The 27,038-nt window shown below is 44.9% G+C and overlaps 1 protein-coding gene across 2 annotated transcripts in view; it reads left to right on the top strand.

The window, feature by feature from the left end:
- Window positions 1–27,038, top strand: part of NHSL2 (NHS like 2) — a 593,959-nt gene that overhangs the window by 547,628 nt on the left and 19,293 nt on the right. The window lies entirely within an intron of this gene.

Here is a 27,038-nt window from a genome sequence, read left to right as displayed (position 1 = left end):
AGTCAGAAAACCACTGCGCCTGCGTTGCCGTGTCCACGCTCCCGCTGATGTCACCAGGAGTGTACTGCGCAGACACATACCATACTGGGCCTGCGCTGTGCGCTCTTGATGACATCAGCGGGATCGAGGACACGGCAATGCAGGCGCAGTGGTTTTCTGACTTTAAAGTCAGAAATTCCAGAAGTGAACTGGAGGCGGAGCCGGAGCATCGGTAAGCGGCTGCACGGGCACAGGATGTCTGCGGGGGACCGTTAGAAGCCCCGGGTAAGTTCAGCTCATTTTCCCCCGACCCCCCCTACAGTATCCCTTTAACCCCTTCACTACTATCACTACACTATTGTTAAATCGTTAATTAGCTTGATTGATGTCATAGTGTGACAGAGTGTGTGCTCCAGTGCTGCTAGCCTTGGAAGGGCTGAACACAGTGATAAGCTGTTCAGTGATTAACCCCTTCACTATCACTACACTATTGTTAAATCGTTAATTAGCTTGATTGATGTCATTGTATGACAGTCAGTGTGTGCTCCATTGCTGCTAGCCTAGGAAGGGCTGTACACAGTGATAAACTGAAAGCTGTTCAGTGATTAACCCCTTCACTATCACTACACTATTGTTAAAGAGGAGCTGTTAGGTATAAGGTCTCAGAGAAAATAAACACATATATCAGTAGCTAAAGATTGGCTGTACTTACATTACATATGCATTTCACTGTCCACGTTTGGATTTCACAGAATCTTTATATAGTATTTGCAGAGAATGGTGCTCCTGACAGCTCATGGCAGGTTCCATGTTTGTCTGTCTCCTATGAAGCCAAATGTGTCGTCATGTCCTGCCTGCTTCCTGATGATTCCACTCTCACAAACGCTGGTAATGAATAACACTACTGTGCAGTGAATATTAATTAGCCATGTGGCTAGGAACAATAGCGGACTCCTGCAGTGTACTCTGCCCGGAGATTTATTAGTGCTGTGAGCTAGACTGTTACACTCTGTTGTAACTTGAGCCTCACTAGCAGCCAGGGGAGGGCCCCAGAATGCTTTGCAGTATCTATTATTCGGCTTGCGTCCTCCTTAGGAGCCTGGGAATACGGAGCCTTGCTGTCAGCAAACATCTAAAGTAAGAGAGATTTTTAACTGCAGTATTGCCTTTTTGGCTTCCTTCTAAACTGTTTAACACAGGAGAATAGAGGTTTAAATTAGCTTTTGCAGCCTGACAGTTACTCTTTAAATCATTAATTAGCTTGATGTCATTTGTGTGACAGTCAGTGTGTGCTGCATGCAGCTGCTATGTGTGTGTGCTGTGCACAGACCAGGCCAGCTGCTGCCTGCTGGCCAGCTATTAGCCTTAGGTATAGGTTAGTTTAGGGATTAGGGGATAGGATTACTGTGTTATTGTGTAGTTAGTACTGTAGTACAGCAGTCAGTGCTAGTAGTTGTTAGAGTAGTAGTAACACTGTGTTAGCTTTCTACAGAACTGCTGTGCTGTGAACACTGCCAGTGTGACAGTTAGTGTGCACAAGTGTCTTTTCCTCTGCTGTCTGACTGTCACTCGGCACTTGCCACATGTCACGTGGCACTTGCCAAGTGTCACTTGCCACATGTCACGTGGCACTTGCCAAGTGTCACTTGCCAGATGTCACGTGGCACTTGCCAAGTGTCACGTGGCACTTGGCAAGTGACACGTGCCAAGTGCCACGTGACACTTGACAAGTGATACATGCCAAGTGACACATGACACGTGCCACGTGACACTTGGCAAGCGCCGCGTGACACTTGGCAAGTGCCACGTTACACTTGGTAAGTGCCACGTGACACCCCCCCCCCGCCCAGCCCGCACAGGTTTACTGGGAGATATTCGGATAGCAACTATCCGGGTATCTCCCGATTCCGGATTTGAGTTGCCCTATTAGTCAAGTCAGTGCATACCTTTCACTTCATCCCCCCCCCAATATGGGCAAAACAGGCAGAGGCAGGCCACACAGCAGGTCTGTTTGAGGTTGTGCTGTCGTGATTTTGTGTGGCCCTGGAACAAAGTACAGTGTTCAGAAGGCGCGTGCCATCAACCCTCAAGATTGTCAGGACGTAGTTGACTATTTAACACAGAACACCTCATCTTCCTCAGCTTCCACACGGAACCATGACACATCTTCCTCCTCCTGCTCTGATTCTGGCACCCCACTCAGTCAGCCGCCACCACCAAAGTGCAATCACCCCAGGGCTCAGAGGTGTGGAAATGTTTTTGTGTTTTTGCCTCAGATGAGAGCAATGCCATCTGTACTCTCTGCCACCAAAAATTGAGCCGTGGAAAGACCAAGACCCGCGTAGGGACAACTTCCTTACGAAGGCACATGATGACAAAGCACAAACTGCAATGGGATGACCACCTGAGGAAAAGCAGCACACATAAGCAAAGCCACACACCGCGGTAGAAGATACCGGGCCACAATTATTTCTCAAAAAAGGTGATACCCGAACTGTACTGTGATGTTGAAAGGCAAGTGGTGTCATCTCTGGCACACAGCGTTGAGTCGAGGGTCCATCTGACCACGTGGTCTGCAAAGCACAGTAGGGCTGCCTGAAGACTAAGTCAGTCCCCACACACAGCATCTCTGCATGCACACCGTGTGACTGCCTGCCTCAAGACTAAGTCGGTCCCCAGTCCCCTCACAGCATCTCTGCCTGCAGGCCGCTTGACTGCCTTCTCCGCCACCACCAACAGGGTCCAGGACTCCAGGTGGATTCCTGAATTTTTAAGGCCGCTATAATACTTTTTCAGGTGCGTGTACATGCCTGCCTAATTTTTGTGGCTGCACTGCAGCTGCAACAACAAAACAAAAGGCATATACATGTGTCAATTCCCCTTCATGATCGTTACCTTGCCGCGGTGAATGGGGCTTGCGTATCACAATGAAGCAATGACAGCTGTCTATATGAGTGTGTCAGGGGGGCACATCTGACCCAAGATAATAAGGTCGTTGCTGGACAGTCACTGTTGTTCTATCATTGAGCTACCACAGCCCGGCCACCATATGGGCTTGAAAACTGACATGGCCTGCACTCTCGCCATGGTGCGCACTAGTCCAGCACGGCGGTCACTACACAAACAGCTATTTGTGGTGCGTCACACAGTGAGTTTGGTCTGTCAGTGTGAATCAGTACACTAGTTACACTACCTGATTGATGTATACACATGCAAGATTTTTTAAAGCACTTTAGGCCTCCAATTTAGCAATAAAATATGATTTCTGCCCTTAAACCCTGCTGTGCGTAAAATTTTGTGTTCAACAGTTGTCCAAAGAGAACCCCAGATAGCCAGGTAGATTCATCTCTCTCTCTCTCTCTCACCAACACTACATGCTGAAGCCAGCCTAGCATGTACCATTTATGCTCAATCCATTTATGCTCAAAAATACAATTCCGCGGAAAGCGGTGACCATCCCTACTAGAGAGAGAGAGAGAGAGAGAGAGAGAGAGAGAAAGAGAGAGAGAGAGAGAGAGAGATGAATCTACCTGGCTATCTGGGGTTCTCTTTGGACAACTGTTGAACACAAAAGACAAGGCCATGCCTGGCTACAGATCTGTAAGCAGTGGATGCATGGTGTAATGGTGAAGGGCTCTGCCTCTGACACAGGAGACCAGAGTTCGAATCTCGTCTCTGTCTGTTCAGTAAGCCAGCACCTATTCAGTAGGAGACCTTAGGCAAGTCTTCCTAACACTGCTATCTTGTCTAATTTTTCTCTTGACAACTGTTGAACACAAAATACAAGGCCATGTCTGGCTACATGTCTGTAAGCAGTGGCTGCATGGTGTAATAGTGAATGGCTCTGCCTCTGACACAGGAGACCAGAGTTCGAATCTCGTCTCTGTCTGTTCAGTAACCCAGCACCTATTCAGTAGGAGACCTTAGGCAAGTCTTCCTAACACTGCTATCTTGTCTAATTTTTCTCTTGACAACTGTTGAACACAAAATACAAGGCCATGTCTGGCTACATATCTGTGCTACTGCCTATATAGAGTGTGCCCTAGTGGCTGCAGCTCTGGTGCTTTGAGTCTGCCAGGAGAAAAGTGTGATATAAATGTTATTTGTCTTGTCTAATTTTTCTCTTGCATTAAGCATAAATGGTACATGCTAGGCTACTTTCAGCTACTTTCAGCTACTTTCAGCTAGTAGTGTTGGTGGTACAATGGATATGTTAGTTGCCTACCATACAATGAGGCCTGGGTTCAAATCCCTATCATGGTATATAAGCTGGTTTTTGAAATACTGGAATTCCCTGGCAGATGAGACCCTCCTCCCTCCGGTAGGAGGGAATAGGTAGAGGGGGAGGAGGAAGGTGGAGGGTGGAGGGAGGAGAGAGGAAGGTGGAGGGTGGAGGGAGGAGAGAGGAAGGTGGAGGGAGGAAGGAGGAGGGAGGACGGTGAAGGACTAAAATAGGGGTCTGTGTGAAACCTAGATGTTAGCCTGGGACATTTGATGTGTATTTCACTCAATCATGTCTGCCTCCAGGTATTAGAGCATTTGAAACATGTTTACCATCATTTTTCTAGGTGTCGGAATTTTTTCTTTTTTACAAAGTTTGCCTCCCCATTGAAGTGTATTGCGGTTCGCGAACTTTTTCGCAAACCGAACCTTTCGCGGAGGTTCGCGAACGGAAAATCGGAGGTTCGCGACATCTCTATTCCTGTGTGTCAGCATGCCCAGATACTTTCCTGGTAGCAGCATGCCCAAACAATTCCAGTATACATGCATGCCCAGATACGGTTCTGTTTCCTGAAAGCCCTGATCTCAACAGTTGTCCTCGTGAGCCTGGCCTAGAAATTTCCCTAAGCTCCATGGGGGTCTTGATAGATCACCGTGTGAGCTTAACCACATGCCGACCGCCTTAAGCCGATGGGCGGTGGCAAGGGCTGGGCCCAAACGACCGCAATACGCCCATCGGCGGCGGGGGGCGTGGTTATGTGGTGCGATCTGCCGCTGGCAACTGGCTCCGCCCACCTGGCGCTCTTACCTGCCGCCCGTACAGAAACGGCGGCAGGTAATTAACTCCTCGATCGCCGCATACAAATGTATAATACGCTTTGTAATGTATACAAAGCGTATTATACAGACTGCCTCCTGCCCTGGTGGTCCAAGTGATCGAGGGACCACCAGGGCAGGCTGCAGCCCTCCATGTTTGCACCCAAACACACTGATCCTGCCCCCCCTGGCCTCTGATCACCCACAGCACCCCTCAGACCCCCCCTGCCCACCCTCCAGACCCCTGTTTGCACCCAATCACCCCCTTAATCACCCATCAATCACTCCCTGTCACTATCAGCGCTATTTTATAGATTAGGTCCTAAACTGCCCCCTGGGGGCTCCTTATCTCCCCCACACCCTCAGATCCTCCTCAGACTCCCCCCAGACCCACCCCCCTGTGTACTGTATACATCTATCCTCCCCTGTACTCACCCACTGATCACCTGTCAATCACCCCCTGTCACCACCTGTCACTGCCACTCATCAGATCAGACCCTAACCTGCCTCTTACTGGCACCCAATTACCTACCCACACCATCAGATCGCCCGCAGACCCACCCTCAGATCACCTCCAAAGTGCATTGTTTACATCAGTTCTCCCCTCTAAATCACCCATCGATCACCCATCAATCACCCCCTGTTACCCCCTGTCACTGCTACCCATCAGATCAGAGCCTAATCTGCCCCTTGGGCACCCAATCACCCACCCACACCCTCAGAACGCCCTCAGACCCCCCCCCCTCCCCATGTGTACTGTATACATCTATTCTCCCCTGTAAAATCACCCATCGATCACCCCCTGTCACCACCTGTCACTGCTACCCATCAGATCAGACCCCTATCTGCCCCTTGGGCACCCAAACACCCGCCCACACCCTCAGAACGCCCTCAGACCCCAGCCCTCATCACCTCGCCAGTGCATTGCTTGCATCTATTCTCCCTTCTAATCACACCCTGATCACCTATCAATCACCCCGTCACCCCCTGTCACCACCTGTCACTGCTACCCATCAGATCAGACCCTAAACTGCCCCCTGTGGGCATCCAAACACCCGCCCACACCCTCAGATCACTCTCAGACCCCGCCTGAACACCTCTCCAGTGCATTATTTACATCTGTTCTCCCCTCTAATCACCCTCTGAGACACCCATCAATCACCTCCTGTCACCCCCTAGCACTCCTATCCATCAGATCAGGCCCTAATCTGCCCCCTGCGGGCTTCTGGTCACCCAGCCAAAACCCTCACCCGTCCCACCGCAGTGACAGAATTTTTTTTTTCTGATCACTGCTGGTCTCTACGACTTAAAAGGAACCTAAATTGAGAAGGATATGAATTTTTCCTTTTAAAATAATACCAGTTGCCTGAATCACCTGCTGATCCTGTGTCTCTAATACTTTTAGCCACAGCCCCTGAACAAGCATGCAGATCAGGTGCTCTGACTGAAGTCAGATTGGATTAGCTGCATGCTTGTTTCAGGGTGTGATTCAGCCACTATTGCAGCCACAGAGATCAGCTGGACTGCCAGGCAACTGGTATTGTTTAACAGGAAACATCCATATCACTCTCAGCTAAGGTTCCCTTTAATTGTGGCTGAGACCAACCGTTATGCCACACAATACGCAACCACCAATCCAAGAAGCTACCATGCCCAGCCTTTTCGGTGGAAACCACTCCAAGTCTCAGAACGTAACATTTTTTGGAGCCTTCTCCTTAACATGGGTCTAGTCAAAAAGAATGTATTGCGGTCTTATTGGTCTACCCACCTAATACATCACATGCCCGTGTTCTCTGCTGCCATGTCGAGGTCACGATTTGAGAACATCCTGCACTTCAGTGACAATACAACCTGTCATCTAAGAGGCCACCCTGCTTATGACCGATTCCACGAAATGCGGCCCCTCATAGACCACCCGTCATCAAAAATTTGCAGATGCTTATACCCCTGAACAGTCATTTTGAGGCATTTGGTTTCCAGACTACTCCTCACGGTTTTGGGTCCCTAAAATGCCAGGGCAGTATAGGAACCCCGCCAAGTGACCCCATTTTAGAAAGAAGACACCCCAATGTATTCCGTTAGGTGTATGATGAGTTCATAGAAGATTTTATTTTTTGTCACAAGTTAGTGGAAAATGACACTGTGAAAAAAAAAAATAAACAATAAAAATCAATTTATGCTAACGTGTGACAAAAAATAAAATCTATGAACTCACCGTACTCCTAACGGAATACCTTGGGGTGTCTTCTTTCTAAAATGGGGTCACTTGTGAGGTTCCCATACTGCCCTGGCATTTTAGGGGCCCTAAACCGTGAGGAGTTATTTTTGTCACAAGTTAGCGGAAAATGACACTTTTTGAAAAAAAAAACAATAAAAATTTCCTCTAACTTGTGACATACTGCCCTGGCATTTTAGGGGCCCTAAAGCGTGAGGAGTAGTCTAGAAACCAAATGCCTCAAAATGACCTGTGAAATCCTAAAGGTACTCATAGTACGTTGGGCCCCTTAGGGCACCTAGGCTGCAAAAAAGTGTTACACATGTGGTATCGCCGTACTCAGGAGAAGTAGTATAATGTGTTTAGGGGTGTATTTTTACACATACCCATGCTGGGTGGGAGAAATCTCTCGGTAAATGGACAATTGTGTGTAAAAAAGATTAAAAAAAATCTAGTTTACAGAGATATTTCTCCCACCCAGCATGGGTATGTGTAAAAATACACCCCAAAACACATTATACTACTTCTCCTGAGTACGGCGATACCACATGTGTGACCCCTTTTTGCAGCCTAGGTGCGCTAAGGGGCCCAACGTCCTATGAGCACCTTTAGGCTTTACAGAGTTGCTTACAATTTAGCTACCCCCAAAATGCTAGGACAGTAAACACACCCCACAAATGACCCCATTTTGGAAAGTAGACACCCCAAAGTATTCAGAGAGGGGCATGGTGAGTCCGTGGCAGATTTCATTTTTTTTTCATCACAAGTTAGCAGAAATGGAAACTTTTTTTGTTTTGTTTTGTTTTGTTTCAAAGTGTCATTTTCCGCTAACTTGTGACAAAAAATAAAATCTTCTATGAACTCACCATGCTTCTTAGTGAATACTTTTGGATGTCTTCTTTCCAAAATGGGGTCATTTGGGGGGTATTTATACTATCCTGGAATTCTAGCACCTCATGAAACATGACAGGTGGTCAGAAAAGTCATAGATGCTTCAAAATGGGAAAATTCAATTTTGGCACCATAGTTTGTAAACGCTATAACTTTTACCCAAACCAATAAATATACACTTATTGGATTTTTTTTTATCAGACATGTAGCACAATAAATTTGGACAAAAATGTATATAGAAATTTTACTTTATTTGAAAAATGTCAGCACAGAAAGTTAAAAAAATCATTATTTTGACAAAATTCATGTCTTTTTTGATGAATATAATAAAAAATAAAAATCATAGCAGCAATCAAATAGCACCCAAAGAAAGCTGTATTAGGGATAAGAAAAGGAGGGAAAATTCATTTAGGTGGTAGGTTGTATGACCGAGTAATTAAAGCTGCAGTGGTCTGAATGGAAAAAAAGTGTCTGGTCCTTAAGGGGCGAAAAGACTGTGGTCCTTATGTGGTTAAAGTGGACCCAAACCAAACATTTTTTTAATTCAAAATATTTAGTTGCATCACTCACTGACATATACAAAGATAAATAAACACTACTTCAAGCCTATGAGCATTTCAGTGCATGCTTTTCACCCTTCTCTTTGCATAGCTAGGGTTATACAGGTGGCAGCCATTAGCAATTCCTTCTTTGCTGGACACCACCTACTCCAGCATTTTGCCAGATTCTGTCCCGGCAATATGAAAGGAAGGGAGTGGTTCCTCCAATAAATGTAAAATATTTTATATTTGTCATCATGCAGCTGAAAAAAGCTGCTATTTATTATTATAATTTAGAAAAATTGATTTTATTTCTGAAATCTTGTATTTTTAATGTGGGTCCACTTTAAAGGGTGTTCTAGTCTCTTAGGGTCTCTGAAAGTGTTCTAGGAGATCTCTGAGGAATCTTGGCATGGTAACTTGGACTTGTGGGTGCTTTTTTGAAAGGAACGGTTCCGGTGGGTAGAGATGTTACGAACAGGTCGACCGTGAACTTCCAGGAAAGTTTGAGTTCGCGTGAACCGGGCGAACCGCCATAGACTTCAATGGGCAGGTGCTTTTTAAAACCTACAAAGACTGTTTCTAGCCACAAAAGTGATGCAAAACTTGTTTGAAAGGGTCTAACACCTGGACAGGGTTATGCCGGAGGGGAATTCATGCCAAAAGTCTAACCAAAAAAAGTTGGCGCAGATTCGGGTTTTAATCCCTGAAGAGCAGATATCACAGTACATTCCTCCATTGGTGGAATAAAGGGCTGCTTTTAAATGTCCAGAGTGGTAATGTAAGGATTATGCTTGCTTTACACTGACAGACCAAATGCCGTATTTACCGAGATTAAGCACTAGCAGGTTTTTAAGGCCCTTATGTGTGCGTGTGCTGCATGCGCCCTCAACTGAAAGGACCAGCGTGGCGTGTAGCAGAGGTCAGGATGGGAAGTTGTTAGTAGAACTGTTATGAGGCAAATCAGGAAGCAGGCTCTGTTGACCCAGCTACAGGTGGTAGGTGTGGGCTCTCCCAGGGCGTGGAGTCTAAAGAGCCATGGTCTTCACCAGAGCACCCCGCAAGGGATGATGGGCCACTATTCCTAGTGAGCAACGGAATACTTTGCTGCCTGGTGACCGCAGGTCACAACCCCTGGGATTGCCCCACCGGTAACCGAGGAGAACAGGAGACTCTGCTTTGTGGTGAAGACATAGATGAAAAAACAAGCCAAGGATCAGGGCAGGCCGAACAACAGCAAAGTCGAGGTCACAAGCCAGAGGTCAGGGCAGGTGGATAATCAGCAGAAGTCAAGGTCACAAGCCAAAGGTCCCAACGAGGAATCCTACAAGAGTTCAGTACAGAGGTTCACCAACAATGGTTAGCTAAGCTGTCAGAATGAGCAGCACCAGGGTTGCACTCCAGGACTCCTGAATGCGAATCTACCCAAAAATTCGGGTAGATTTTCTGCGTTGCTGAAGGCGAAGCTGAACCCGAAGTTTTCCAACATGAAGAAGGGCAGGAGCCCGAAACAGCGGACTGTCTTGCCTGTTGGTTCTTTTTAATGTATTTTTGATACTAATAAACAAGATTTATCCTAAGGAGGTGGTGCGGACTTCCATTTGATCTATTACTACTATTCTCTGTGGTATCCGGAGACAAGCCCTGCACACCTCACCCCCTGTCTTGGGACTAAGGGTGGAGTGCCAGAAGAGTGCGATTGGCTCTTTCTTACGTTTACTGGTTCTTGTGATACCTACCAAACTTGCACCATGGCAACAGGTGAACATCATAAAGAAGATAATGTCTTCACGTATACACATGAGCAGATCGACAAGATCCTGTCTTTGGCTGATGGCGGATCAAGTATATTGAACAAATCTGACACGAAGCTTATTAAACAGGATCTTGAAGCATCTAAGAAAACATGGACTTCATTGAATTTACATGCAAAGATCCTGGCCGAGTACCACCGGACGGGTATTATTCTCCGATCGAATCGATCCCAAGTGGCGCCATTTCTTTTCTCGGATGAAGTTGACTTCACCTCAGTCTGGGCTAAGATCTGGAACAAAGCTTCCTTCGACTCAATGGTACATATGATAGCAAGAATACATCAAGAATTGCCGAGGTTGGAGATCAAAATGAGTGGCCTGGAAAGTGATCTTAAAATGGCCCTCTCAGATGATGAATTCCAACAATACCTAGAGAGTCTGGACGCTAAAATAAAGAAATTCTCAGATAGCCTAGAGGAGACAAAGAGATCCAAGTACAAACGGGATCAGAATGATTATTTACATGGCTATGTGTACAGCTGGCAGAGACGCGTCCCAAGTGGAAAGAAACCCTTTAACAGTCATCTATCTAAAGGGAGAGGACGCGGATTTAAAAAAAGTGGCAATAAACAGAAGAAAAATAATAATCGTTCTGGCGATGAGAGTTCTATGGCTGGCGGCTCCACGTCTGATTTTTTGTCCTCACGGGATCCGACACCCGAGAGAGGAAGAGGAGAGGTAGACGTGGTGGCAGGAAACACAAACGTCGGAACCTTGAAACAGAGGAGTCCAATTCAACTGAGGAGAAGATAGGTGATGTGTCTCTTGTTGTTAATATCTCATCATATACTTTATCTAATGTTGAAAAACAGATCCTTGAATATGGATTGTCATTTTGCCCAACTCATGGTCCAGATTTTTTCTCGTTGGACATTGAACTTAATCGTTTTTTTCGAACCTTGAAACTTAAGAATTTTTTTGGGACTCCCCGACCTGATTCTGTCTTTAGGTTTACAGCACCCTCTGATGAGAATAGCCTTTCTCTTAAAGAAGTTGGCCTTCGTAATAAAAGTGCATTTACACCAAGTAGTCATCCGGCCATTGATCTGTTTATTAAACGGGTTACTAATGATTTGAAGAAAGTAGAGAAATCTACTAAGAGGGGTGAATATCTAGTTAAACATAATCTGACTTCAGAAGAGAGGAAAGCATTGAGAGGTTTGGAAGCCAACCCTGAAATCATTATACGCCCAGCGGACAAGGGGGGGCAGTGGTCATTATGGACAGGGACTATTATATTAAAGAAATTATGGATCAATTATCTGATCATAATGTATATAGGAAACTAGATGGTAATCCGATTTTGTCAATTATGGAGAAGGTTGAGAATTTGGTGAATGGAGCCCAGAATAATGGCCTCATTGGTGATGATGTTTCTCACTTTCTCATTAATCGGCATCCATCTACTCCATTGTTGTACACATTGCCCAAGATCCATAAGAATCCACTGTTCCCCCCTGGTCGTCCGATAGTGGCAGCCACTGATTCTATCTTTTCACCTATGGCGAGATTTTTAGATCGTATTCTCCAGCCTTATGTTAATTGTTTACCGTCCTATGTTAGAGACACTGGTTATTTTTTAAGTGAGATTGGCAAGATCAATGATGTCGGTGATGATTGGCTGCTTGTTACGCTTGATGTTGAGAGCCTCTACACCTCCATCCCTCATGATGGAGGTGTAGAGGCGATCGAACATTATCTTTTTGTATATTCTGATTATGATGGTGCCCAGAGATCATTTTTGGTAAATATGTTGAACATTATCTTAAGGGAGAATTATTTTTTGTTTAATGACAGTTTTTATTTGCAATGCAGGGGTACAGCCATGGGGTCGAGTGTGGCCCCTGTGTATGCCAATCTTTTTATGGGCCTATACGAAGAGGCCCTGGTGTATACCTCTCCATTGTTTTCTCGACATGCACGGTGTTGGTTTCGCTACATCGATGATGTCTTTTGTTTGTGGGCGGGGCCACACTCGACCCTTTTGGAATTTATTGATTCACTGCATGAGAGATGTCATGAGATCAAATTAACTGCCAGCTATGATCTTGAGGGCATTGCGTATTTGGATACTATGATATACAAGAGAGATGGTAAATTGCTTGCTGACTTATACAGGAAGCAAACAGACCGTAATGCTATTTTGCACTTCAGCAGCTTCCATCCCAGACATATGATTAATAACATCCCGGGAGGACAGTTTCAACGTATAAATAGAATTGTCAGTGAGAAAGACAATCAGGATACAAGACTTGCTGAGATGGTGGGAAGGTTCAGACAGAGGGGCTATCCGGCTAAAATACTTAATGAACAACTACAGAAACAACACATGACTAATAATAATAAAAAGTTTAAGAATTCTAAAAATTCCAAAATGGATAGAGTTATGCTTGTATCCACTTACAATACCATTAGCCATCAGGTTGAAAAATGTGTTAAACGCAATTGGAGAATTTTAGGTGATTCATTGCCATATATACCTGAATTTAAACGGCCACCTATGTTTTGCTATAAAAGATCTCCTTCCCTTCGCAGCAAACTTGTACATTCAGATATTGCTAATCAATCTGTTTATAGGGGACGTTGTGGTACCTTTCCTTGTTTAAATTGCCACATTTGCAATAGCCTCATTCGGGGGGACACTATTTCACATCCTACCAGTGGAAAGAAATATAAGATACATGGCAGATATTCGTGCGATTCCAGTTGGGTAGTCTATTTACTTAAATGCCCTTGTGGCAAATGTTATGTGGGCCAAACGACCCAAAGACTTAAAGACAGACTGGCATCGCACAAGTTTGCCATACGTAATCACAATAGGGATCAAGCTGTGTCTGAACATTTCACTTCTTTTAGACACAATGTAAGTCAACTCAAAGTATGCATCATTGGTAGTGTCCCCTCAGATAAAAAAGGTGGCGATAGGCTGTCCAAACTTTTAAAGATGGAGTCTAGGTGGATTAGGGAATTAGATACGATTAATTCAGGATTAAATAGGGACTATGATTTACGCCTTGATTGGTAGTTGGTTTGCTCTTGTTGTATATATGTATGTATAGTAGTTCACTTAGGAATCTTGGTTATATTAATTTTAAAAAACTGTCAGAGTATAACTATCAATTTAAAAAATTGTCAGAGTATAACTATCAATATAGATCTATAGAATCATGTGTGTCCTTCTGGCTATATATTATCACATTTGCTATTTTGGATTTTAAATTTGTCACACATTTTTCCTTTTGATATAGCGATTTTTTCGCTTGGGGTGTTTTTTTGCCTTTATTAAACATTTGACCGGCGTTTTTGGTGCGTTTGCATGACTATACTAACATTACGTATTTTTGTTCGGCATTTGATAGGCGGTTTTTTTACGTTCGCATGGCCATTAATACTATTTGGCTATGCGTATGTTTGGTCGCGTTTTTTGCGCGTTCACATGGCCACTAACATTATTTGACTATGCGTATGTTTGGCCGCGTCATTTGACACTCATTCGTGCCTTTATTTAATATCTTATTGTGATTTAGACGCGTCCGCATGGTTGTAATAACAATGCGTACTTTTGTTTGGCATTTTTCGGGCGCTTTTGCGCGTCCGCATGGCCATTAACATTATGAGGCTGATCCTATTGGTCGGCATGTTTGGCTATGCGTACGTCTGGCCGCGTCATATGCGTCATATGCGTCATATGACGCGTATCTCTTTTGATTGGTCGGCATGAGTGGTCACGTGATATAGGCGTATCTTAGATCGTGATGCGTACACATATAGCGTTTTGATTGGGCTATGACCATGGGGGTTTGTTTGTTTACAAACCAACGATATACTGTTTGAATGTTGTAAATGTGATCTATAGCCAGGAGAACTCCATGATGAATGGGGATATTGCCTGTGGATACATTTATCCTATATGGAGTACAAGTGTAATCTGTAACTTATATGTTTAATGTATTATTAGGAGGATATTAGTGCCCCATAGAGATATATGGGGAGGAGTGGTTTTGTATTTAAATGAGCAGTTCCCCATCAGGTCCTCCTTTTGGAATACTGAATCTGATTGGTTACTCTGATGTATATATATGTGGTGTGTTTGAACATGTATTCAGAACCTGGCAACATGAAGAAGGGCAGGAGCCCGAAACAGCGGACTGTCTTGCCTGTTGGTTCTTTTTAATGTATTTTTGATACTAATAAACAAGATTTATCCTAAGGAGGTGGTGCGGACTTCCATTTGATCTATTTCTCCCGAAGTTTTCCGCGTCATGCCGAATCCAAATGCGAAGGTTCCCAAATATGCGCACTCGAATTCAGCCGCATGGCGCGGTGGGTTCAGATTCGGGAGTGACGTGGGAGGGTGACGTGGGCCAATCAGAAGTCCTCCAGCCGAGGCCCTGGCAACGCTAGCAACCAATCAGAGGAGGGTAGCCTGGCCCTCCCTTCCTCTATATAAGGCGGCGGCCATCTTGCGGAGCCACGTACTTGTGTAGTACTGAAAGTATCTCCAGTGCTGCTGCGTCTGAGCAAGTGCATTTTTCTTGTGCTAAACCCAGCATTTTGCTTCCTAATCACCTCCTAAACACTTCTATTATACTCATTTATAGATAGATAGTATTTTGATTGATTGTAGGCAGCTAGTGTATACTGTACTGTGCTACGCTAGTGTTAGTCTGTGTGCAGGCTAGGCCTGCTAGCCTAGGGCAGCCTTAGCCTATTACTAGCTTAGGTAGGTTAGGGATTATAGTTAGCTGTGTACAGTACTAGTACTAGTTTAGTTAATTTGTACTGCTGTAGTCTGTTAGTTTATAGCTTCAGTACTGTGCTAGTTAATAGTTAGTTACTGACTGTGTACAGGCCAGCATCTGTTGTGATCTGTGACAGTTTATAGCTTCAGTACTGTGTTAGGTAATAGTTAGTTACTGACTGTGTACTGGCCAGCATCTGTTGTGATCTGTGACAGTTTATAACTTCAGTGCTGTGTTAGTTAATAGTTAGTTACTGACTGTGTACAGACCAGCATCTCTTGTGATCTGTGACAGTTTATAGCTTCAGTACTGTGTTAGTTAATAGTTAGTTACTGACTGTGTACAGGCCAGCATCTGTTGTGATCTGTGACAGACAGTCATCTGCCCAACCCGATTGATTGATTGCGTCTGACCGTGTGTGACCGACTGTAATTGTCACCCACTGTCTGGCACACGACTTAGTTATTATTGTGTAGTACACTAGGGATTTATTAGTTACCTGTGTACTACTACTACCCGTTCAGTTAATTTTTTCTACTGTTAGTCTGTGAGTTTATTAGCTTCTGTACTGTGTAATAAATAGTAGTTACATCACAGGCCAGCATCCATTGCAACCTGTGACTGTCATCTGCCCGACCCTATAGATTGATTACCTCCGACCGTGTGTGACCGATTTTAATTGTCACCCACTGTCTGTCACACGACTTACTTATTGTGTAGTACACTAGGGATTTATTAGTTACCTGCGTACTACTACTACCCGTTCAGTTAATTTTTTCTACTGTTAGTCTGTGAGTTTATTAGCTTCTGTACTGTGTAATAAATAGTTACATCACAGGCCAGCATCCGTTGTGACCTGTGACTGTCATCTGCCCGACCCTATTAATTGCCTCCGACCGTGTGTGACCAACTTTAATTGTCACTGTCCGTCACACAAGTTAGTTAGTACTGTAGACTACACTACTGCTGTTAGGGCCGTTTCCACTAGTGCGGTGCGGAATCGCCGCATATCACCGCTGACAAAATCGCATGCGGATGCGATTCCGCATGCGTTTTTTGCCGCGATTTTGCATGCGATTTCGCATAGGCAGGGTATATGCGATTTTAACCATGTCACTGCCTGTGTCAATTTACATTACTTTCAATGCGAAATCGCACGCGAAATCGCGGGAAAAAACGCATGCAAAAAACGCATGCAATTTCCCTATTAAATACATTGCCTGCGATTCGCCTGCATTCCACACGCAGGCAAATTCTGCAGGGTCTACCGTGCAGAAAAATCCTGCACATAAAAACGCAAATGAAAACTGACAAGTGGAAACAGTCCCATCCACTTGTATTGCCTATGCGAATCCGCATGCGTTGTCTGCATGCGAATTCGCGCTAGTGGAAACGGGCCCTTAGTAGTACTAGTACTACTATTTAAATAAAAATAAAAAACATAAAACTTTCATTTTTTGTTGTCACTCAACACCGGCAGTTACCACCACTAACCCAGACTTTATTAAATTTTACATCCTTTCCCACCCTTTTCTACCCTTTTTTTTTTTTTTTACTGTATTTGTATATTATTGCACAATGACTGGCAGAGGTAGAGGGCGAGGCACCACCAGGAGAGGCAGCGCCATTGCAGCAGCCACTGACAGCAGCAGCAGGTCTGTGACTGGTCCGCCGCCAGCCACTGAACGCGAAGTTGTGGAGAAGGGAGCAGAGTCTTTGAGACGGGTCGTCGCCCCCTGTCCATTGTGGAGAGTGAGGTGCAGGCTGTGGTGGAAATGATGGCGGAGCAGCAAGCCACCGTTTCCAGCCAGGCCTCCAGCACCAGCGAGACCAGTGCCACCACCACCAGCACTCCGGTCCGCAGCAGGCCTCCACCACCGCTTGAGGTCATGGTCACGGTGACCCCATCGACCAGCCTGCCTTCACTGGGCTCGCTCATGACCCCAGGGACTGCAAGCGTTTACAGGGATGTTTTGGAGCAGTTTGAGGTGGACATGACGGGGCCATGCAAGGAGGAGGAGGAGTTTGAGGTGGAGGAGTTGGTTGAGGCGGGCTCACAGGAGATGTTTGGGGATGATGATGATGACGTGCTGGATCCTTCCTATGTGCAACCACCAGTACCACCAGCACAGTTGGTTAAAGGCAGCTCGACATCGGAGAAGAAGGTGTCTCTGGCGCAGAGGCGCGGCAGCAGCAAGGCGGCCAGCACAGGGCATGGAAGGCAGGAGCCACAGCCTGCTGCTTCAGCCGCTACCACCACCCGCAGCAAACCTCCAACCAAACCAAAAAAGGCACAATCCTCCAAGGGCACCAAAAAACCCCAGCCCTCAAGCTCAAAGAGCAAGTTGAAGTCTCCAGTCTGGCGGTACTTCACCAGCCCGGATCGCCGCCTCTCCCCACCCCTCTCAGTCTTCCTTCACTGAGAGGGGCGGGGGAGAGGCAGAGAACCTCCGCTGACAGACGCGCGTGAGGCAGGGCTGCAGCTCATAGCCCTGCCTCACACGGAAGCGCTTAGGGCTACAAAATCCACGACCAAGAAAGGTGTGGATTTTGCAGGGGAGAGGGAGGGCGCATTAGGGGGGATTTAGTTTATAGCCGCGGGGATGCGGCGGTTTAGTTAGGGCTAACCTATTAAACAGATTATTGAAATAAAAAAAACGTTTTTTTTTAGAGACTTCACAGTCTCTTTAAAAAGTATCCTGTATTTTACTGAAATTGTCCATGATAGAAGAGATTTTCTCTTGAACCCTGGGAGCCATAGACTCGGGTCTGAGGCTGGGCAGGATGAAACTCATAATTCACATAGAAAGAAGACTTGATTAGTGGATGAATGGACGGCATTATTATAGGCAAACTCCACAGTGTTCAGGAGAGGGAACCAGAGGTTTGTCCTCGCCGTCTGGCCATTAGTCTGCGGGTGATATCTGAAGACGATGAGGTATGAATCCCTAGACCTTTGCAAAGTTCCTGCCAAAATCTAGAGGTGAATTGGACTCCTCGATTGGATACAATGTCAGTAGGTAAACCATGGAGCCTAACAATTTCCCTAAGAAAAATCTCAGTGGTCTCTACAGCTGTGGAAACACCCTTCAGTGGAAGAAAGTGTGTCATCTTTGAGTACCGGTCAACAACTAATAAGATGGTAGTAAAGCCTTTAGAAGGAGGAACTTCCATGATAAAGTCCATGGCGATTTACTCCCAAGGCCGAGCAGGAATTGGTAAAGGATTAAGAAGACCCCAAGGCTTGGTTCGAGGATTCTTGGATCGAGTGCAGACCTAACAAGAGATAACATGTTGATCACAGTCCTTTACCATCTCAGGCCACCAAAAGGTTCTTTGCAGTAATTCGTCGATCTTGGAAACTCCAAAATGGCCAGCCAACTTATCATTAGAGATAGCTCGAACTTCCGATTTTCGGTTCGCGAACCTGGAACGTGAACCTCAACAAAAAGTTTGGTTTACTAGGGAAAAGAAGGGAGAGACCGCTGCACTCACGTGTATAGCCAAAAGGGAGCAGGGAAATCAAATGCCAAAGTCCACGAGCAACCAGAAAAATCCCGCTGCACCAGTTGGTTGGGTGAAATAGAAAATCCTTTATTTGATCTGTTAATCCATCATCAGTGTAGCAATAAAAAGCTCACGCGTATCGGAGCATAAAATGGCTCCTTAATCATAGCTTGCATACAGAAATGTGTTCACAAGTTATATAGTGCATCAGGTCACACCCCTAGGGGTGTGAACTCTAGTCTTAAAGATACATACAACACAATGTTTACTAAAAAGGTGATGCATATCACCATAATACATATATAAGAGATCCTTACTTAAAAACAAGTACATACAGCAAGACATCATAGCAACCTAACATAATGGCTACCCAGCATAAGTAGTTATTGACATATTATATCTGTTGGATGATACCTATCGTTATTAATCATAAAATGTATTTAGATCTAATCTGGAGTTTAGTCCTAAGGGGGAACGTGTCCCCAATTTCCAGATCCAGAAGGCTTCTCGCCTTAAAAGTCTCCCATAGATGTCACCTCCCCTCAAAGAACATGACACCCTTTCTATCCCATGGAACCTAAAGCTCGACATATTCCCCAAATGGGCATGAAAAAATGTTTGGAAACACTCGAGGCACGGGTAATGTATGCAGCGTTCTTGAGACATCTCCCGGCCCCATGGTAGTGTTCAGAAATTCTCTGGCGGAGAGGACGGGTGATGCATCCCACATACTGCATCCCACACTCCACACAAATGACCAGATATACAACATTATTAGTGTGACAATTGATATATTGTCTAATGTCATAACTGGTATGTCTGGAGAGTGAGACGACCTCCCTTGTTTGTTCATGAACACTGCAGAACCTACATGTGCTATAGCCACATCTATAAGAGCCTAAATATCTCAGCCAAGTGGGTCTGGGTCTATCGGCACTTTGGAATAAGCTAGGGGAGAGCCTGGCGCCCAGAGTAGACGCGCGTCGTGAGGAAAAACCATAACCCTCCGCCAATACAGCTTGTAGTTTTGGATCTGAGTGAAGGACAGGCAAGTATTTTTTAATGGTTTTAACAATCTGGGTGTATTCTAAACTATATGAAGTAACAAAGTTTACACCCTTATTTGGTTGTCTGTTCCCACGACCAGATCCAAAAGTTTGGTTTGCGCAAACTTTTCGAACCGCAATAGACTTCAATGGGGAGGCGAACTTCGAAAACTAGAAACATTTATGCTGGCCACAAAAGTGATGGAAAAGATGTTTCAAGGGGTATAACATCTGAATTTTTGCATAGCGGAGTGGGATACACTCCAAAAGTCCCGGGGAAAAATCTGGATTTGACGCACAGCAGCGTTTTAAGGGCAGAAATTACATTGCATGCTAAATTGGAGGCCTAAAGTGCTTTAAAACATCTTGCATGTGTATACATCAATCAAGTAGTGTAATTAGTAGGGCTGCTCAAATCCGGAACCGGGAGATACCCGGATGGTTGCTATCCGGATATCTCCCAGTAAACCTGTGCGGGCTGGGTGGGGTCAATCTTACCTGTCTGACATCTTCTTTGTCTGTCCCTCGGCGCCTCCCACGATGCGCTCCACAAGCGTCACGTGATTACAAAACCTTTCTCCGGACCGAAGAGGACGTCGGACAGGTAAGATTGACGCCCTCCCCCCCCCCCCCCCCCGCCCACCCCGCACAGTTTTACTAGGAGATATCCGGATAGAACTATCCGGATGTCTCCCGGTTCCGTATTTGGGCAGCCCTAGTAATTAGTGTACTGCTTCACACTGACAGACCAAACTCACTGTGTAACGCACCACAAACAGCTGTTTGTGTAGTGACGGCCGTGCTGGACTACTGCGCACCATGGCGAGATTGCTCTTCCTCACTCAGTGATGTCAGGTAATGTCTGACTGCCTTATCAACTTTCGATGGTTCTTTCTCTACCATTTTTAAAGCTTACATCTATTTTTTTAAGTACTTGTTCTGCTTGCTGTTCAGTACCTTTAACCACTTGAGGACCGCAGTCTTTTCATCCCTTAAGGACCAGAGCTTTTTTTTCCATTCAGACCACTGCAGCTTTAATGGTTTATTGCTCGGTCATACAACCTACTATCTAAATGAATTTTACCTCCTTTTCTTGTCACTAATACAGCTTTCTTTTGGTGCTATTTGATTGCTGCTGCGAGTTTTAGTTTTTATTATATTTATCAAAAAAGACATGAATTTTGTAAAAAAAATGATTTTTTTAACTTTCTGTGCTGACATTTTTCAAATAAAGTAAAATTTCTATATACATTTTTGTCCAAATGTATTGTGCTACATGTCTTTGATTAAAAAAAATTCAGTGTATATTTATTGGTTTGGGTAAAAGTTATAGCGTTTACAAACTATGGTGCCAAAAGTGAATTTTCCCATTTTGAAGCATCTCTGACTTTTCTGAGCACATGTCATGTTTCATGAGGTGCTAAAATTCCAGGATAGTATAAATACCCCCCAAATGACCCCATTTTGGAAAGAAGACATCTCAAAGTATTCACTAAGAGGCATGGTGAGTTGATAGAAGATTTTATTTTTTGTCACAAGTTAGCGGAAAATGACACTTTGTGACCACACAAAAAAAAGTTTCCATTTCTGCTAACTTGTGACAAAAAAAAATGAAATCTGCCATGGACTCACCATGCCCCTCTCTGAATTCTTTGGGGTGTCTACTTTCCAAAATGGGGTCATTTGTGGGGTGTGTTTACTGTCCTGGCATTTTGGGGGTGCTAAATTGTAAGCACCCCTGTAAAGCCTAAAGGTGCTCATAGGACTTTGGGTCCCTTTGCGCACCTAGGCTGCAAGAAGGGGTCACACATGTGGTATCGCCGTACTCTAGAGAAATAGTATAATGTGTTTTGGGGTGTATTTTTACACATACCCATGCTGGGTGGGAGAAATATCTCTGTAAACTAGATTTTTTGGATTTTTTCACACACAATTGTCCATTTACAGAGAGATTTCTCCCACCCAGCATGGGTTTGTGTAAAAATACACCCGAAACACATTATACTACTTCTCCTTAGTACGGCGATACCACATGTGTGACACTTTTTTGCAGCCTAGGTGCGCTAAGGGGCCCAAAGTCCTATGAGTACCTTTAGGATTTCACAGGTCATTTTCAGGCATTTGGTTTCTAGACTACTCCTCACGCTTTAGGGCCCCTAAAATGCCAGGGCAGTATAGGAACCCCACAAGTGACCCCATTTTAGAAAGAAGACACTCCAAGGTATTCCGTTAGGAGTATGGTGAGTTCATAGAAGATTTTATCTTTTGTCAAAAAAAGAAACCCACTCCAATTTCCAAGCATTTTGAAACGTTTCATGGATCTGACCCCGCTGGGCTACAAGTTAGGGGTATTTATAGATTGATACCTAATTTGAGAAATTTTGATTTGGATAAACAACTAACTAGGAAGGAAAGTTTTTGGATATATACTCTCAATACTCTTGGCCCACCGGGGTTAAATTCGGATATGAATCTGAAAGTCTTTTTGTGAATTAATAGGGCGTATTCGATTAGTGGCTGAATTGGAATAAGGGGTACATAAGTCATGTGCAAGGGTTAGGAATTTAATGTTCAATTTGGAAATAAATGCTGGCTATAAAAATCAAAGGAATGCCTCCATGAAATGCCTTCAAGAATGTAGTATATGTTTTATCCACAAGATGTCACTAGTGAGAATAGCTATTGGAAATAAGGAACATAAATAGCAGCAATATTCAAAACGTCCACAAGATGTCACTAATGGTTATTCTAGCTCCGAAGCAAATGTATTTGCATAGACCAGGATTCCTGGGTATTTAAAGAGTAACTGTCAGGCTGCAGAAGCTTATTTAAACCTCTATTCTCCTGTGTTAAACAGTTTAGACAGAAGCCAAAAAGACATTACTAAAGATAAAAATCTCTCTTACATTTAATGTGTGCTTATCACCAAAGCTAAGCTCCTAATGAGGACGCAAGCCGCATTCCATACTGCAAAGCATTCTGGGGCCCTCCCCTCGGCTGCTAAGCAGAAGACGGGATCAAGTTTCAGCAGCTTCTAAACTCACAGCACAGATAAATCTCCGGGAAGAGTTACTCTGCAGGAGTCCGCTATTGTTCCTAGCCACATGGCTCATTAATATTCACTGCACACTGTGTTATTCTGTACGAGCTGTTCTGTGATCAGAAGCAGGCAGGACATGACGACACATTTGGCTTCACAAACATGGAGCCTGCCATGAGCTGTCAGGAGCATCATTCTCTGCATATACTATATAAAAATTCTGTGAAATCCAAACGTGGACAGTGAAATGCATATGTAATGTAAGTACAGTCAATCTTTAGCTACTGATATATGTGTTTATTTTCTCTGAGACCTTATACCTAACAGCTCCTCTTTAAAGAGACACTGTAACAAAATGTTCAGCCTTAGTTCTTCTATCCTATAAGTTCCTTTGCCTGTTCTAATGTGCTCTGGCTTACTGCAGCTTTTCCTAATTGCACAGTGGTTGTGTTATCTCTGTTATATGATCTAATCTGTTTTCTTCTGTCGGCACAGTCGGGCTAAGGCTGGAATGTGTGGAATGTGCAGGGCTGCTTGTGATTGGTAGAAGCTATACACACCCCCTCCAGGCCCCCTGCAGGCTCTGTATGACTCACACACTCTGCTTATGTGAGCCTATCACAAGCTGGTTAGTTTGTTTGTAAACACTACCTAAAACTGGCATTTACAAGCCAGGTTTGCAGCAGAGAGTGGCAGAAACAGCACAGAGGGGCCCAGGAGAACATAATGATTAGAATGGTATGCTTTTTGCTGTAAAAATTTTAGAGTACAGATTCTCTTTAAGTGATGTAACACAGACGTCATTACACAGCACGTTCTGATGAAGCTCCTGCAATGTCAGAATGGGCAGCCCGGAAGCAGCCTTCCTCACTGAGTATTGCGCATGCTCAGTGGGAAGTTAGACATTATCTGAAATATCTCCGCTTCTGCACCACGTACACTCCCAAAATTTTCAGGGGAGGGAGAGGACCTCCAGATCTAGCTCTGTGTCGAATTTCAGCCCCCGAGTCCCGCTGGTTCCCGAGATAGGTTTGCTGCAATCAGTCTCTGGAACCAGCGGGGCTCGGGGGCTGCAATTCGGCACAGAGCTAGATCTGGGGGTCCCCTCCCTCCCCTGAAAATTTCAGGAGTGTACGTGCTGCGGAAGCGAAGATATTTAGGACGTTTTACGTTGCTGCACAATTTAATGGGACGCAGGCTCCTACTGCGCATGCGGGGCTGCCCATTCTGACACTACACCCCAAGAAGGCATGGGTGAAATGCATTAACGAAGCCGCTGCTGGCATACGACCTGGAGGAAAAATGGACTGATGGGAAACCCCACATGGGGATTTTAAAGCTGAGGCCTAGTAGACGCAAAGAGCGATTGTTGGACACATTAATGGAGTACGGGGCACACGGAGGATTGCTCATTGTGTGAAGAGACCCTGTAAAAAGTGCTGTCATATCAATGAACTGTGTCTAACTTAGCTGTGACGCATATACCGGCGCAACCAGCCACTTCAATAATGGCAAACGAAAGCCGGTGAGGAATGGAGAATTTCGCTTCCTCACACTAATGCTGGTATGCACGTGAAGGGAGGACCCGGAAGGACTCTACATAAACAGGTCGTATGCTTTTTTTATTATGATTATGCATTCATCTGGCTACCTTTTAATGGATTACTTTCATTTGGAAGTCGCCACAAACTATCCTTTTTTTCTGATGCTATGGACAGCTGGATTAGACTCTTTGGATTCCTATGGAAGAAGCAGTATATACATTTTTGCGATTGTGCACAATTGTTTTTTTTCTCTTGGCCAAGAACTTTCAGTGACATGCTTTTCAGCTGTATATGAGATCTCATAGGGATTCAACTTATTGCTTTTTTGGCTAGTTGTTTAGCTATTAGTTAGTCAATGGTATCCATGAGAGGAAATAGGGTTAGGCATTTTTATTGTCAGGTATGTCTATATGTTTGCATGTTAATTTTCTTGAGATATATGCAGTCATACCCATGATTGGGGTGGGTGTAGTTCCATTTTGATTAAACAGTAAAGCATATTTTCTGCAATAAATGGTTCTCTCCTTGCTATGCTGGTTTCTTTGTCCTTTTTCTTTTGATGTATGTTTTGTACCAGTGCTAGCAACAAGGAGGTTTAATCTAAAATTATATTGAACTTTTGTTGTGCTATTTCTGCTAAGATATTAGTACCCTGGTACCGTACCCTGACAGTTCTCCACTATTTCTACCCTGGGGTACCTTGTACTGTATATGCTGGATCTGTGGTGATGGTACAAGGAATATGATGCGTATATGTAACGATCGGTGGGCACAGAGAGTATCTGATTACCGGTGATCTGCAATATCACCGGAAATACAGATATATACCAGATTATAAGTGATCTGCAGTCTCACCAATAATCCGATATACAAACTAACCTCTGTTTACCTGAGTAGAGTGTAGTGTTTGGTGTAACAGTAACACTTTGAGGACTAGGCCTCAGTGCAGCAAGGAGTACTGCACAGATTCCTTCCGCAGACCTGAGCTCTCCAAGACGGGAGGAGTCAGACTGACAGTAGGAAGGATGTCTGAAAGTGCCCCTCAGGAGGAAGGGTCGCTAACAGAACGAGGAACCGCCTCTAACGGTAAGGTCGGTTCTCGAGGTCGGACAAGCCAGGTCGTATACACACGGACAGATAAAGTACAAGATCAGGAGGCAAAGGCGGAGTCAAGGTACAGGCAGGGTTCGGCAACGGGGTATCAGATATATCGAGGTACAGAATCAGGAGGCTGAGGCAGAGTCTAGAAACGAGCCGGAGATCGGCAACAGAGTATCAGAATTATCGAGGTACAAGATCAGAGTTCAGAAGGGTAGTCAAGGCAGGCAAAAGTCATAACAGATAATCACAATCAAACTAGTACTTTAGCTATCAACAGAATCTAGCTAAGTGTAGGATTACAGCTCCAGCTGGTCCCGGCACACTTGCGGATCTGACTACGGATCTGGGTGCTCCCACATATGTGATCGCACGCCAGACAAAGAGCAAGTGAACAACCAGCAGTATATATACTCTAGGACCTTTCCAGGACCTCCCTAATTGCTGGTCCAATGAGAGCAGTGGTAATTGTCAGCTGACCCAGCTGGTCAGCCGACTCCCTTCTAACAGTTATTTAAACTCTGCCTCTGTGCTCGCGCGCGTGTAAGTCTGAATCTTGGTGGACCATCAGTCCCAGCCACACCAGTACTGTCATGCAATGTATCTAGTGCGGGGGCCGCCTCTGATGCGGATTCCGCCGCACTGCCTATGCGACATGCGGCGTTTTTTCTGCGTTGTGACGCCATGCTGGACGCGGAAACAGCCGCCTCACCTTGAGAGACGGCGGCCTTCCCGCGTTTCCTTACAGTATATGGTTCTCCTGCCCTGGAATGCCTCTCTGTTGAACTTCCTAATACCCCTGAGGCCTTATTGCTCTTTATAATTTCAGTTCCAATTAAAAAGTAAAAAAAATACAGGATACACATCTTGCATTCAAAACAGATGCATCAAATTAACATTAATGGAGGATGATAGCTTCTAGGACAGTTTGCATGCCAGGTTGATGATGGGTTAAAAGACTTGTGATAAAAGGGTCAATGGTGTTTTTTTTGTTTGTTTGTTTGTTTTTTGTTTTTTTACCTTTTTAAAGGACTCCTGAAACAAAGTGCACTATCTGTTTTTACTTACGTGGGGCATCTTCCAGCCCCTAGAATTCCTTTAGGTCCCTTGCCACAGCTCCGGTCCTCCTCGATGTTCCGCTGGCTGCCTGTGGCAGGTCAGTGCGGGAGCATGTGCACATGCATCCACATCACCGGGCAGAAGCATCGACCCACCAATGGGTCGGCGATCTTTACAGGTGGCCAGCGGGACACCAAGGAGGACTGGAGCTGAGACGATGGACCCAAAGGACTTGTAGGGTCTGGAAGAACATAGATAGTGCTCCTCGCCTCGGGAGAAGATAAACATGCAATGTCATTTTGTTTTTCTGCAGTTTTACCGGTTGACTCCCGTTCTTTCGGCTCTGGCAGTTCATTCAGCTGTGCACTGCGTTAGTTTGGGAACCAGAAATAGCCGTGGGCACGTGGCTATCGTATAGCCAAGCACCACTGGATTATTGGTTTCTGTAAGGTTTAGGTAGGAGGATAGTGTTAGATGTAGGTAACAGGAAGGTTACTGTTAGGGAGGTTACTCTTAGGGGTAGATAG

Source organism: Hyperolius riggenbachi, chromosome 8, assembly GCF_040937935.1.
Source record: "Hyperolius riggenbachi isolate aHypRig1 chromosome 8, aHypRig1.pri, whole genome shotgun sequence".
In the NCBI taxonomy this organism is placed as follows: Eukaryota; Metazoa; Chordata; class Amphibia; order Anura; family Hyperoliidae; genus Hyperolius; species Hyperolius riggenbachi.
Note: the sequence above shows the minus strand (reverse complement) of the source record. Positions and strands in the feature narration are given on the sequence as shown.